Raw genomic sequence first — 12,989 nt, 5'->3', positions numbered from 1 at the left:
TCAGGCTGTGTTAGTAACATCAAGCTCAGTGCTGTAGTGGTACCTGGTAACCCACCAAAGGCACAAGCTCCTTGGTCTCCAGAATCAATGGTTGCTAAAGAAGATGTCTTTTGTCATCGTTAACTGTGCTACAGGTAGGTCTGTACAGGGCAGCTGAAGTAAAGTGCGAGACAGCACCATGGACCTGTCTGAACTGAATCATTTAATGAGCATTGCTTTTTTCAGAATTCTGATCCAAACCTTTGTCTCTTTTTGGGAAAGTTCCTATTAAACTAGTTGAGAATTATGACTAAGAACTTCCAGGATTGGCCCCTTTATTTCCTTTATGCTCCTAATTGTATCTTTCATGCTTTGTATCATTTTTTTTTTTTGAAGGAAACACAAACATTATTTAAAACGCAACAGACAAACTGGTGATCCCCCTCCTGTGAGGAACAACACTGGTGCTTAGCACCTGGATCTTCTTGCTCACCTAGTGCTAGATGGAGTTCCTGAGTGCCTACAGAGAAATCACAACCTCTGGGATGAAGGTCTCTTGTGTATTAGCACTGGGAGAATGACCTGCTAATGTCTGAAATGATAAGGATTCGTTATTAATTAGTGGGCCAGAAGCAAGGATATTGCTAGTTTGGCACTTTCAGAGATGCATTTAACTTTAGGTTATTCTCCCTTCATATTAACTAGTTAATCACATCATAAATATTGACCTTGCCACATGCTCATGCAATTAATAGTACAGTAAAACGGGGAATAAGCCACAAAATTATTTCACAAAATATGTGGAATGATGTTGTAACTGGTTTCCATTCCACCTTAATTTTGAATGTGTGGCCAGCGCACTAGGACTGCACTGGGACTGCACTGTTTTAGGATCTGGTGAGGTCCTAGGGCTGGGACTGCCAATCACGTGATCCCGGGCTCCCCGTCATAGAATCGTAGAAAATTAGGGTTGGAAGGGACCTCAGGAGATCATCTAGTCCAACCCCTGCTCACGCAGGACCATTCCCAACTAGATCATCCCAACCAAAGCTTTGTCTAGCTGGGTCTTGAAAACCTCCAAGGATGGAGATTGCACAACCTCTCTGGGTAACCTGTCCCAGTGTTTTACTACCCTCCTAGTGAGAAAATTCTTCCTAATATCTAACCTAAACTTCTCTTGTTGCAACTTGAGACCATCGCTCCTGGTTCTGTCATCTGCCACCACTGAGAACATGTAGCTCCATCCTCTTTCAGGTAGTTGAAGGTTGCTATTAAATCCCCCTCAGTCTCCTCTTTAGACTAAATAAGCCCAGTTCCCTCAGTTTTTCTTCACAAGTCATGTCCCCCAACCCCCTCACATTTTTGTTGCCCTCTGCTGGACCCTCTCCAATTTGCCCTCTTCCTTTCTGTCACGATCCCAAGCTCTCCCTGCACTGGCAAGTTGGGATCTGATCCCTGATCCTAAAATCAGGTGTCCTGCCCTGCACATGTAGCATGGCAAGAGGCATGATTATTGGGACCAGGGATCAGATCCCATCACATCTTTAAATGAACATCCATCAGTGGCCTGAGCCTGCACTGCAGACACAGAACAGTGCTTGTAAGGTAAGCTAGACATACCTGAGCTACTTTAAAACTAGCAACCTTGGGTACCTGTACAGTCCATCTTCAGCAGCATGGAGCTCAGCATGGCCTGCAAAAGTCACTTGAGCAGCAAAGTAAATCAGCCTTCACTGAGCTTGGTGTTACTGTCATGGCCTGAGCAGTAGTAGCATTGTCAATGTACTATAGTACAGAACACATTTGTAGAAGTGCCATGCTCTTCTTTTTTATACTAATTACTATTTGTATCAAGTTGTGTATCCTATGAATGGTTTTGCACCAGACACTTGACTGGGAAATTACTCCACAGTTACTATTGCTTTGTAGTGACCTTCCTGGGTAGATGTGTAATGCTCCTTTGCTGTCAGGTTTTGGCCTTGGATGTGTTCTTTCAAAACTATTAACAAATGTTCTTGACTTCAGAATTTGTGTTAATGCTCAGGCAGAGGTTTCTGTGTATCTAAACTCAATGCCAGCTCTTCTATCTCCCAGTCTGTCCTCAGATGCTATTCTCTGTTTCCAGCTTTACAGATCCAAAATCACTTCCCTTGCCCTATTTTCCCACTCCCCAAACATCCCTTTTCAGGTCCCAAATCCTGTGCTGATGTAGAGAAAGAAACAAAGTGAATAATTCCTTCCTCCTATTTTGCTAGTGTCTCACTGGATCTTGTATGTATCTGTTGGCATTTGTTTGGTTCAACATGAGACAGATTTTTCAGTTTTTCCTTGACTACTTCCTTTTGAGATTTAGAAATTGGGTACCTCTTTACAGCACCTGCATGGCCTGCTGTTTTGGTATGTATAACACGGCTTGCCGGTCATGCTGAAATAAAGAATGTTCATGTGTATTAAAGCATTTCAAAAGAAAGTTTTGGCTCCCACACTCTAAAAGGTTGGTAAGTTCAGATTTTATTCAGAGAGAGCATATTTTATTTCTAGCATTCATAGTGTAATTGGAAAAGGAAGTCATGCTAAATCATGTCAGATGCTATGAGAACAACATGGTGTGTAAAGCTCTCCTAAATTTTCCATTGTCTCTGAGTATGTTAAAGCCAGATCTCTGATTGTAGATCTAAAATATAAAATGATCACTGACACGAACAATGTGGAGTGGGGAAGGGAAGAAACACCAGCAATTGCCCCTACAACATTTTAACCAAGTCCAGACATATTTGATCTTCTTGGCTTTGAGTAAAATCTGAAACATTAGGATTCCTGGAACTTTTAATAAAAACCTTCAAGTGGAGATAAGCATTAAACCGTAAAATTCAGGAAAGTGGAAAAATCCAGCTTTGTTAAAGAACCATTTAATTATGGACATTATTGAAAACTTGTCTGGGAAAAATTCTTCCTGACAGCCCTACTGACATTTACACTGAACATAAATCAGTGAAGAATGTGGCACTCTGGTGATATAAAACTCTTTTTGAATTTCTCTTCCGCTAATAACTTAAATGCAGTCAGACTGTTTGTGCTTTATGACAATACCATAATAATATGTAGCACTTATATTACACTTTACGCTCTGAAAAGCTTTGAGTTAAATTCATCCCCAGGGTGAAAGCCCAACATTTTGTTTCCAGGGAAGTGCACCTATTTGTATCACTATTAATACAGTTCTTTTATTTCAGTAACACTGTTAGCATGCTAGTGTGCTAGGTGATGCAGATGCTAGCACACTAGCAGAGGAAGTCATTGTTATGATCCAAAGAGTTTGCAATCTAAGAAGTTAAGCAATGTACAAAGAGTGGGGAGAAAGTTATAAAACTATAATTTTCATATAACTAATATATTTTGTATACATTGAGCAGATCTTCAGCTAATGTAGACTTTTATGGCTACAGTGTTTTCTGCATCTAGCACATTGCAGGCACAACTGGAACAAAAGTCATTTGTGGTCAAAGGAGCTATGTACAAACCAGGGTGGATAATCCATTTTTAATGTCAAGTGGTTTAAGTAAATTTGTGTAAAATTGTACGATGCAGCAATTAAGTTTCTGCTGCACCTACTGTCCCGCAGTTTTGCAGTCCATTTGTTCTATAGCTATCAATCAGTCATTTAAACCTTTTCCTTTCAAGTTCCATGTGATTGAAACAATATGGAATGCATAACTTTGTAGCTAAAGAGACTCCTGTTTTAGTGCCAAAATAATTACATAAAATATGAAGCTTAACTCCTCCTATATCAGATCAAACCTTGGAATAAAATAAAAGGGGAATTCAGCTGGCATCCTGTTCTATTTGTTCTTTTAAAAGGAATTGCACAGAAATCAACCATCTAGTTAGGAAGAGAATGGGGAGTTGGCAATAAATAAACAGATAAATAAAAATCTACTGCTGCAAGTACAGGGCGCAGAGAGGGGAGGGACAGGGAATAGGAATGTGAGGTGCCCCCTAGCTGCATTCTGCCACTCTGTCCTTAGGCAGTGTCCAGGGCTTGTGTCCCACTTGCCCATCCATTGTTATGATACTGTTTTATGTAATGTATTTTCTTGTTTTATTTGCCTTTGCCCTCACTGGGCTCATCCCTGCTCTCATAGATGTCAGTGACAAAACTCCCATTGAATTCAGTGGGCGGAGGATTGAGCCCTACATGCTACTTTGGCACCAATGTGTGTGACAGCAGTGCTGGAAAAATAGATGCAAATTCCCCCTTGCTCTCTGTGGTTGGACGCTATAAAGCCTATGCTCCTCTATTCCAGGAAACAATTTGTCTTCTATCTTGTACAACTCTCAATACAAAAGATGTAATTTTCTCCCTAAAGTGTAACACCATGTAATTTAACTTCTGCTGAAGTATCCATAACACAATAAATTATTTATCTGAGCAAAGCTTATTCCTGGGAAAAGTAGCAAGTGGACTATTTTCTGGTACTAGGGTCCAAAACTTTATGGGACACCAAAACCATTTAATATGCAGTATGTCACCCTTGTTCCAAACCCACACTTCCCACTGGCTGGGGATAATGAAAAAGTGAGCTTTTGGGCTTATGTTCATTAAGTGGACTCTTAAATTCAGACTGCTGACCTTTTGATGGGCTATCTACCACAAGGTGCTACCTCAATCTTTCTACCAAGCACTGTTACAGCTGTGGCACAAAACAGTTTATTAAATCTAAAGTGAAAATTAGAAGCATTCCCAATGTAACAGGGTCCCTATTACTTTAAGAGGGGAAAGAGCAGCAGGCAAGGGCTGCAATGCATTGTAGGCAGCTGAGTAAGGACCAGCTACTAGAAATTAAGCAGCTAAGAGAGATAAAGGCAGGAGTCAGAGAGTTTGGAGGCAACAGGCCATGGCAAGCTGCCTTCCAAAAAGCTACGGGGTAGTGCTCCAAGAAAGCAGCTAAATAGTAGTGCAAGAGCAGCTGAATGGATGAGAAGAAGCTGATTAGAGGAAACCCAGATGTTCCACTGGAGATCATGTGACTGAAAGGGGCGGAGCCCAGTGTACTAAAAGCCTGGCTTCTGGGGCAGGGGGCTCAGTGTGGGCTTGAGCAATGCTGGGAGAAGAGCTCCCATGACTACCAGCAAGCTTGGTTACCTAAAAGATCTGAAAGGAGCCAGGTGATAGAGGCTTTTTCCCAGGACCCAGAAGTATTTAAGTATTAGGTCTGGGAACAGTGTATTTATGTTGGCTGTTAAACCTGTGAGATACAAGTGTGGTTGAAGGGTAGGCAGGAGGCAATGATGGGGGTTGCCAGGGAAGGCTCTCTGCGTGACTATACATGTGCTCGAGTGTGTGTGGGGGGGGAGCTTTAATTTCATTTAATTTAATTAAAGCACCCACAGCATCTCATGTATTCAGCATCCTGTGCTACAAAATGGTGGAGGGGGTGGCTTGTTGAATGAGCTTTAGTTAAAGTGCCCCCACTGCCATTTTGAAGTGAGGTGATGCTGAATACATGAGATGTGGAGGCTGCTGAAATGTACTAATCGGCATGCTCTAGCAAACTCAAGTCATCAAGTCTGCTCTGATGCACTGTAATTACAGCACATCAGAGCAGCATCCCTGCACACCTACACATACGAGTGTGAAAGAGGGCCAGTTGGACTGGTGGGGACAAGCCATGGTGGGTGCTGGGAAGGCACTGACCATTTTTTGGAATTAATCTAGGGCCCAGTGGATCAAGGCAGCAGGGCCAGAGGCCCAATGAAAAGTACCAACAGTGAGACTTGGGAATAGCTAAAGGCATAGTAGGAGGCCATGGAAGGGGGTTGGTTCTCAGTGCAATGGACTGAGGCAGGGCTAGTGGCCTGGTGGACCCAGGTAGAGCTGGGAACCAGTGCAGAGAGACATTGGGAGAACAAGGCAGCTGAGGCCAGCCAGAAAGAATGGGGTTTTGCTCCAAGCAGAAATTGGGCCAGGGTCCAGAGAGACTGCCAAGGGGCCAGAGTCCAGAGAATTAAGCAAGCAATTTGGCTGAGACCAAGAACATAAAGAGGTGCCCTGCTCAGGGCATGGAGCTGACAGTCTGATGATGAGCAGGGTAGGATGAAGGCACCCAGAGGGTTCTCTAGGCTCCCAGTTTTATGATCATTTTGCCATCAAGGTACGGCAGATCATGCAGCAGGGTAGAAGGCCCTGGGAGGCCTGAGTGGGAGAAACAAGGGAGCTTCCTAGGTGGCACCACAGGCACCTACACGTGGGTCCTGTCGCACCCAGCTGAAACCAAGTCCCTATACACAAACTGTCCCATCTCACCCACACAGAGTTTTGGAAATAGATTATGATTTGGGGTCCAGACCTGAGCTTATTCTATCTAAATGGCCAAACCTATCTAGATCAGAATACCCTTTCAAACCTTAGCAGTTTCAAAGTTTTAGATCCAACTTTTACAGCTTAGTTTAATTTCTATGGGAAACATAATTACTTTTGAATATTCACCACTAAAGCTTAGTACTGTTTATTTGGAACATTCCTTCTGAGGAGAAAGAACAGCTTTTTCAATGAATAGCTGGCATCTAACATGTTTGTTCTGCTGCAGCACACAAAACTCTTGGGATCTGGGATCTATGATGTTGTGAACCTTCATATAGCGTTAAAAACAATTGGTGCTAAAAGTTACCTCTCGCCTGTCTGGCTGCTGCAGGGATAAAGCAGAACAATCTGATGCTCTTGGCATAACTGATCTGGCTCATGTCTCTTCGCACATAAGTTAATGTTGGCAAATAACCACTGTGGGGAGTGGGTAGAACTGGCAGCTCCTTCCAAGTGCTACTAGAAAGCAAATAGCAATAATGATTCTGGAAGAAGCCTGGTGGGAGCTGGCGAGGGAGAGAAATGTTCAGACCCCAAGCAAGCTTTTAAGTTGGGTCTCCCTTCCCCTCTGAATTTAGGTAATGTGGCCACAGGATTTAGGTTTCTGGATGGGTTTTGTTATACTTCATTTTAAACAAGAGCAATATAGCCCTAGCGTAGTTTTACTGTAAAAACAAAAAAATAGTGTAGGCCTTGCTAAAGCATTGATCTGTGCAACTACAACTCAAAAAAGTTTTGCCAAAAGTGGGCCCAACATAAGGCTGGCCTCACACCTACAAGAGTCTCAGACTGAAAGGGGAAGGCCAGAGACTGAAAGGCATCTGTTGAAGTTAGGCTTTATAAACTTGACAATGGTGATTGTTTAATAATGCTGATAAAGTTGAGTATTAAGATGGTTGCCAGGGAGCTGACAACGCACACAAAGCACAACACAGGTAATTTGGGAAGAGATGCTGATATTTATGTAAATGTCTCATATAAACAGAATTGCTTGATTAAAAGGACTAGGAAGTTGTGGAACTTAGTGCTGAGCTGAGAAGATGCTATAGACGTGAATTGAGCTTGTGTCTTACCACCAGCATCGAGGGCTAACATTTTTTAATCCTCTGGACGAGCATGCAAGTGAGCTGGTGCTTCCTAGGGAATAGACCTGGCCAAGCCTTGCCATCAAGCTGAGTGTGTGGTCATTGTGTGTGTGACACCAAGACTTCCAAGAAAAGCCACAACAGTACAGACAGTGCTCATACAGAGAACTGTGCTGACCAAGAGAAAACAAGGGAAAAATAATAAGTAAGGGTGCTTGTACACGTGACAGGGGGTCAGTCCTCAAGGTTTGATTCTATGCCCCCTAAATCGAAACAGTGGGTTTTTAATTGAAACCCACCATTTCAATTTTCCCATCACATTATGCCCACTCCTTTTTTTTTTTTTTTTGGAGCCGGAGCCTGCCCATGTTTGCTGCTGACAGACCAAGCAGGGGCCCCACTCCTTCCCTCCATGGCAGCGGCACCCCTTGGACCACCTGGGCAGGCTGCTAGTGGGCCTGATCCAACTGTTCCCCAAGCCCATCAGGGAGCAGCTCGCAGTGGGCTTCAGTAGACAGGCTCAGGGAACAGTTGGGTCACACTGAGTATACTGCCTCTGAGCTGGGGCAGCACCCAGCCACCTGGGCAGCCCTGGGGGGTGCCACTACTGCAGAGGGCTACCAGCCCACCAGCAGTTTATCCCCCGACTGTGGGAGAGGCGGGCTAGCTCTGCCAAAAAAAAAATAAAGAATTGGTCCCCCAATGCTTCTGCCTTCAGCAGGTTTCTGCTGAAAGCAGAAGCAGCAAGGGGCCCGATCCTTTCTTTTTCTGCAGAGCCTGCCCACCTCTCCCACAGCTGAGCAGTGGGCTGACAACTGCAATGCATCATTGCAAACTAAACTACTTCTGGATGTAGTTTAGTTTGCAATGATACAAGTTCATATAAAACTACCAAAACTGGTGCACATGTACTGTGTGATGCCATTAAGCCACACAAATGACATTTTCGTCACGTGTATAGCATGATAATTGTCACGTGTACAAGTGCCCTGAGTTTCTGGTGAAAGCCAGTTCAGGCCCCTGGAAAGCCTGCTCCCAGGACATACTTCCTAGTGTTCTTCCTGTGGTGGCAGTGAGTACAAGTCAGAGTACAAGTGCCTAAAGCCGTATGCGTTCTACTTCAGTAGCAAGTACACTTTGTTTGCATTTGTTTAGAACTTCACCCAGTACCTGATATAGCGGACCTACAGCAGTAAGACTTTGCTGCAAGGGTATACATTTCCCAAACTTACCTACATCTTCAAGCAGGCTAGAGCTGTTTTCAGCTGAATGCCTTTGCACTGGCATTTTGCTTAAAATAATGTTTGAAATAGGTTCTTTTTCCTAAGAAACTGCATGGATCTGACTGTAAATATGTGTACTCTCATGATTACTCCGAAGTAAAGAGTAGATTCCTTTACAATGGATGCAGTGCGTGGGGGTTGAACATCATTCCGCTTACAAACAGTGAAAAGGGCCCTCTGACTGCCTTCTCCAGCCTGTGCTGAAGATCCATCTAGCGTTAGTGAGCAAGCCTTTCTGTGTGTTTACTTTGATTATTGATACATATGGCTATGATGTGGTCCTGCCATAATCTTGTGGCCACATCTCCACTCAGAGAAGCATGCAAAAGTGCAGGATGAAGCACCCATCTTCGGGAAGTGGTAGAGGGTCCCTCCAGCTTCCACTTGCTGCCCAGTTGAGCTGCCGAAACCACGATTCAAAACCTGGTGGCTGGGATCAGGGCTTTGCCTTTTAAATCACCATCCCACTGCTCAGCTGAGTGGTAGGGGGACAAGAGGACGCAGGAGGGGCTTGGAGCCAGGTACACAGAAGCTTCTCCCAGCACAGCTTCTGGCTCCCAACCCCTCTGGCTTTCCCTTGCTGTCTGCACTATCCAGATGACCTGGAACAGTGTGGGATGAGGCAGGCTCCCGTGCCCCTGCTGCAAGGCTCCCAGAGCCTTGCTACAGCATTTGGGTCCTCCCCCTGTCTTTCCCTGCATTCCTCCAGGTCAGCCAAGAGGGATGCAAGGAGCAAACTCTTCTCCTGCAGCGGAAAAGCAGGAAGCAGAATACCTCACTCCTGCTAGTCAGCTGATTGGTGGGATAGGGGTATATGTTCCTGGGGTGGAAACCTTCTCCAGCTGTCTGGGGCACCTGCTGCTTTTCAGCAGCTGCCAATTGCCACTTGACAGTCTGCCCTCTTTCTAAGTGGGGGGAGAGGGCAGGCTGTCAAGTAATGAGCTCCTCTAAGACTCTTGAATGCCCCCTGGCTGTAGAGCTTGTCTGTGAAGCTGTCTAGCCATATGGCTGGAGAATGTCTGGGTAGTCCAGGTCCTGGACTATTTTTCTACCAGAAGAAATATCTTCCCATAAAAATAAAGCAGAGGTAAGCAGCCTGTTTATTAAGTGTTCAGAACCAGGTTATTTGTCTTGACTGTTTATTATTCACTTCATTCTGCTCTTCTTTAGGGAGATGAGTATTTGTGAGCAAGCTGCTTGCAGGAAGTACCCAAAATTCACAGAGCATGGGTTAATTTTTATTGGACACCAAGGTATGTTTCTATTTCCGAAGTGGTTAAGCCTAACTCCTTGGGTCAGGTAGCAAAAATGCAATTGTCTGCCACAAACATTCTTCTTGAAAGTTGTTGCTTCTCCTCAGCTGAGGCCAATGAGCTTAAAAATGCAAGTGACTCTGCCTACTCCAACTGCATTGCATTTTCAAGCCCCAAGAATCAGTCATTTCAAATGCCAGCTCTCTTCTCCATAGTTGGGTAAGCTGCACGGCATCCAAGTTTATGTTGTAATAACTGTAGTCTGCCATTCAGCCTTTAGTAGTCTCGCTTGACAGCATTTCCTAGAATTAGGAGCCATAGGCTGTACTGAGAAACTGCTTTCATATGGCTCATTTATGCAAACTGAGCATAGTTCTGGGAACCTTTCCAAAAGCATTTTGCCCTGAGATTCCCTTCTCTACCTCATTGAACAATAGAGCTCCACAACATATTTGACAAACATAGACTAAAATAGGCAATAAATACATTCATGCATCATGAGTAGTTTGTCTATAAATGGAATAAAAAGGGCACAATTTTTCATTCATAGATTTATCAACCTGCCCTAAGGGCTGCTGAACTGAGGATTAGAATAACCCCGCTTGCCTACTGTTAACATCTTCCAATCTATCTTCGTACTGGTAAGACTCCGGTAATGAAATCCTTGGCCTTGTTGAGCTCAAGTTCAAGACTTCTGTATTGACTCTAACAGTGCAGGATTTTATGAGGACCTCTTCGTGTCTTTTCATCTCTTTAGAGGGTTTTCTGAGAACACCATATTGTGTTTCCCCACAAAGATCTCCAACCACAGGGATGGAATAAGTGTTCCCACTGTACTAATTAGCAATAAATAGCCATGTCCTATCAAGTGAAGAAACACTATAATGGGAAATAGATTCTCCTCCAGCTGACCAGATAGACTCTTCCCTCCTGACTCCACCCAGGGAACTCATTGGCTCAGACTCTCTTCGGGTCACTTTCCTCCCACTTTATAGATTTCATAGATTTCAGGGCTGGAAGGAACCTCAGAAGATCATCGAGTCCAGCCCCCTGCCCCAGGGGCAGGAAGTCAGCTGGGGTCACAGGATCCCAGCAAGATAAATGTCCAGTTGACTCCTAAAGGAGTCCACAGTAGTGCTTGCACCACCTCTGGTGGCAATCTGTTCCAGGCCTCGGGGGCTCAGACAGTAAAGAAGTTCTTCCTTATATCCAGCCTGAAATAGTCTTGGAGGAGTTTGTGACCATGTGATCTTGTCATCCTATGGGGCACTCTGGTGAACAGGCAGTCCCCCAGATCGTGATGTACACCCCTTATATACTTACAGGCAGCCACCAGGTCCCCCCCGAGCCTGTGCTTTTCCAGGCTGAAGAATCCCATAGCTCTCAGCCTCTCGTCATAGGGCCTGTTTTCCTGTTCTCTGATCATGCACATGGCTCTCCTCTGGGCTCTCTCAAGCTTCTCCACATCCTTTTTAAATTGTGGAGCCCAGAATTGGATACAGTACTCCAGCTGTGGCCTCACCAAGGCTGAGCACAGTGGGAGGATGACATCCTGAGATTGACTTAAGAAGCATCTATGGATGCAAGCTAGAGTTTTGCTCACTTTGCCAGCTGCAAAATCCCACTGGTCAATTCATCTTGTGGTCAATCATGACCCCCAAGTCCCTTTTGGCCATGGTACTAGCATGTAGCACTGCTGAGCCTATAAGCATGCTGAGGGATTTTCTTCCCAAGGTAGAGTACCTTGCATTTTTTGGCATTGAAGGCCATCAGGTTTTCATCAGTCCATTTTCTGAGCCTGTCAGGGTCTGCCTGGATCACTATCCTGTCCTTGGGTGTGGACGCTTTTCCGTTAAGTTTGGTGTCATCAGCGAACTTGGCCAGTCCGCTTCTTACTCCAATGCCCACATCATTAATGAAAAAGTTGAAAAGGATGGGCCCAAGGATGGAGCCTTGGGGGACCTGACTGGTCATGGCGCACCACAATGATTGACTTCCATCAACTACCACTCTCTGGGTCTGATCTCAAAGCCAATTCCCCAGCCAGCAGACTGTGATGTAGCTGAGGCCGCAATTGGCCAGTTTTTCTATAAGACGATCATGGGATACCAGATCGAAAGCTTTTTTAAAATCGAGATATCTGACGTCGATCTCCTCTCCCTTGTCCAGGTGAGATGAGATTGGTCAGGCAAGACCTACCCACAACAAGCCCTACTTTTCAAGCTTCAGAATTATCATGGTATTTTTAAATAACAATATTTGAAATGGTAATATAAGGCTGTCTTTCAAAAAAAATTTCACGAAAAATGGGATATAAATACTTGCTTATTTCTGCATTAAGAATGTACGATATGTACATTTAGATTGCAACTGTGAAAGCACTGGACATTGATGAATTATATGTCAAATTAAAGAAACATTTAGTTGCTTGGTTACATCATAAATCTCCCTGTTGTCTAATTAGCTGAAGAAAGGAGCAAAATCAAATTTAATTCATTTGGCTGGTTCACTGAGATGACTTGGAACGTTCTAAATTGCTGTTATTAACGTTGGGATTTGCAGAACCCAGGGACATCAACGAACTTAAATTAACTATATTTTCTTTGTGAATGTGGTTACTGTCATGTAAACACCATACCTGTCTCGTGTTAATATCTGCTAATGTTTTTTTTTTCAAGATGTAACCCTGCCATTTAATTAATCTCTCCCTGTATACGCTGTTTTCAATGTACACTGAAATATCTTTATTTTATAGAGCAAAAAATAGCTATTGACTGTGTTTTATTATCTAAGAGCTAGATTCTGTACAAGGGTTTAAGGGTACTCCAGTGGACTTTTGCTGAAATTTTCCCAACTGGGCAACCTGCCTGGGCATTCCATCTCCGTGATAATGTGATAATGTAATAGAACAATTAAGAAGGGTCCTTTATAATCAGGAAATTTCTTCCTGCTCTGTTTTCCTCAAATAACAGACATTTCCATCTTCACTTCAAAATGGAAATATAGTTCTTTCTCCAGGGCCTCATCC

The sequence above is a fragment of the Crocodylus porosus genome, unplaced genomic scaffold (assembly GCF_001723895.1).
Source record: "Crocodylus porosus isolate Cpor-Errol unplaced genomic scaffold, CroPor_comp1, whole genome shotgun sequence".
NCBI classification, from domain to species: domain Eukaryota; kingdom Metazoa; phylum Chordata; order Crocodylia; family Crocodylidae; genus Crocodylus; species Crocodylus porosus.
Note: the sequence above shows the minus strand (reverse complement) of the source record.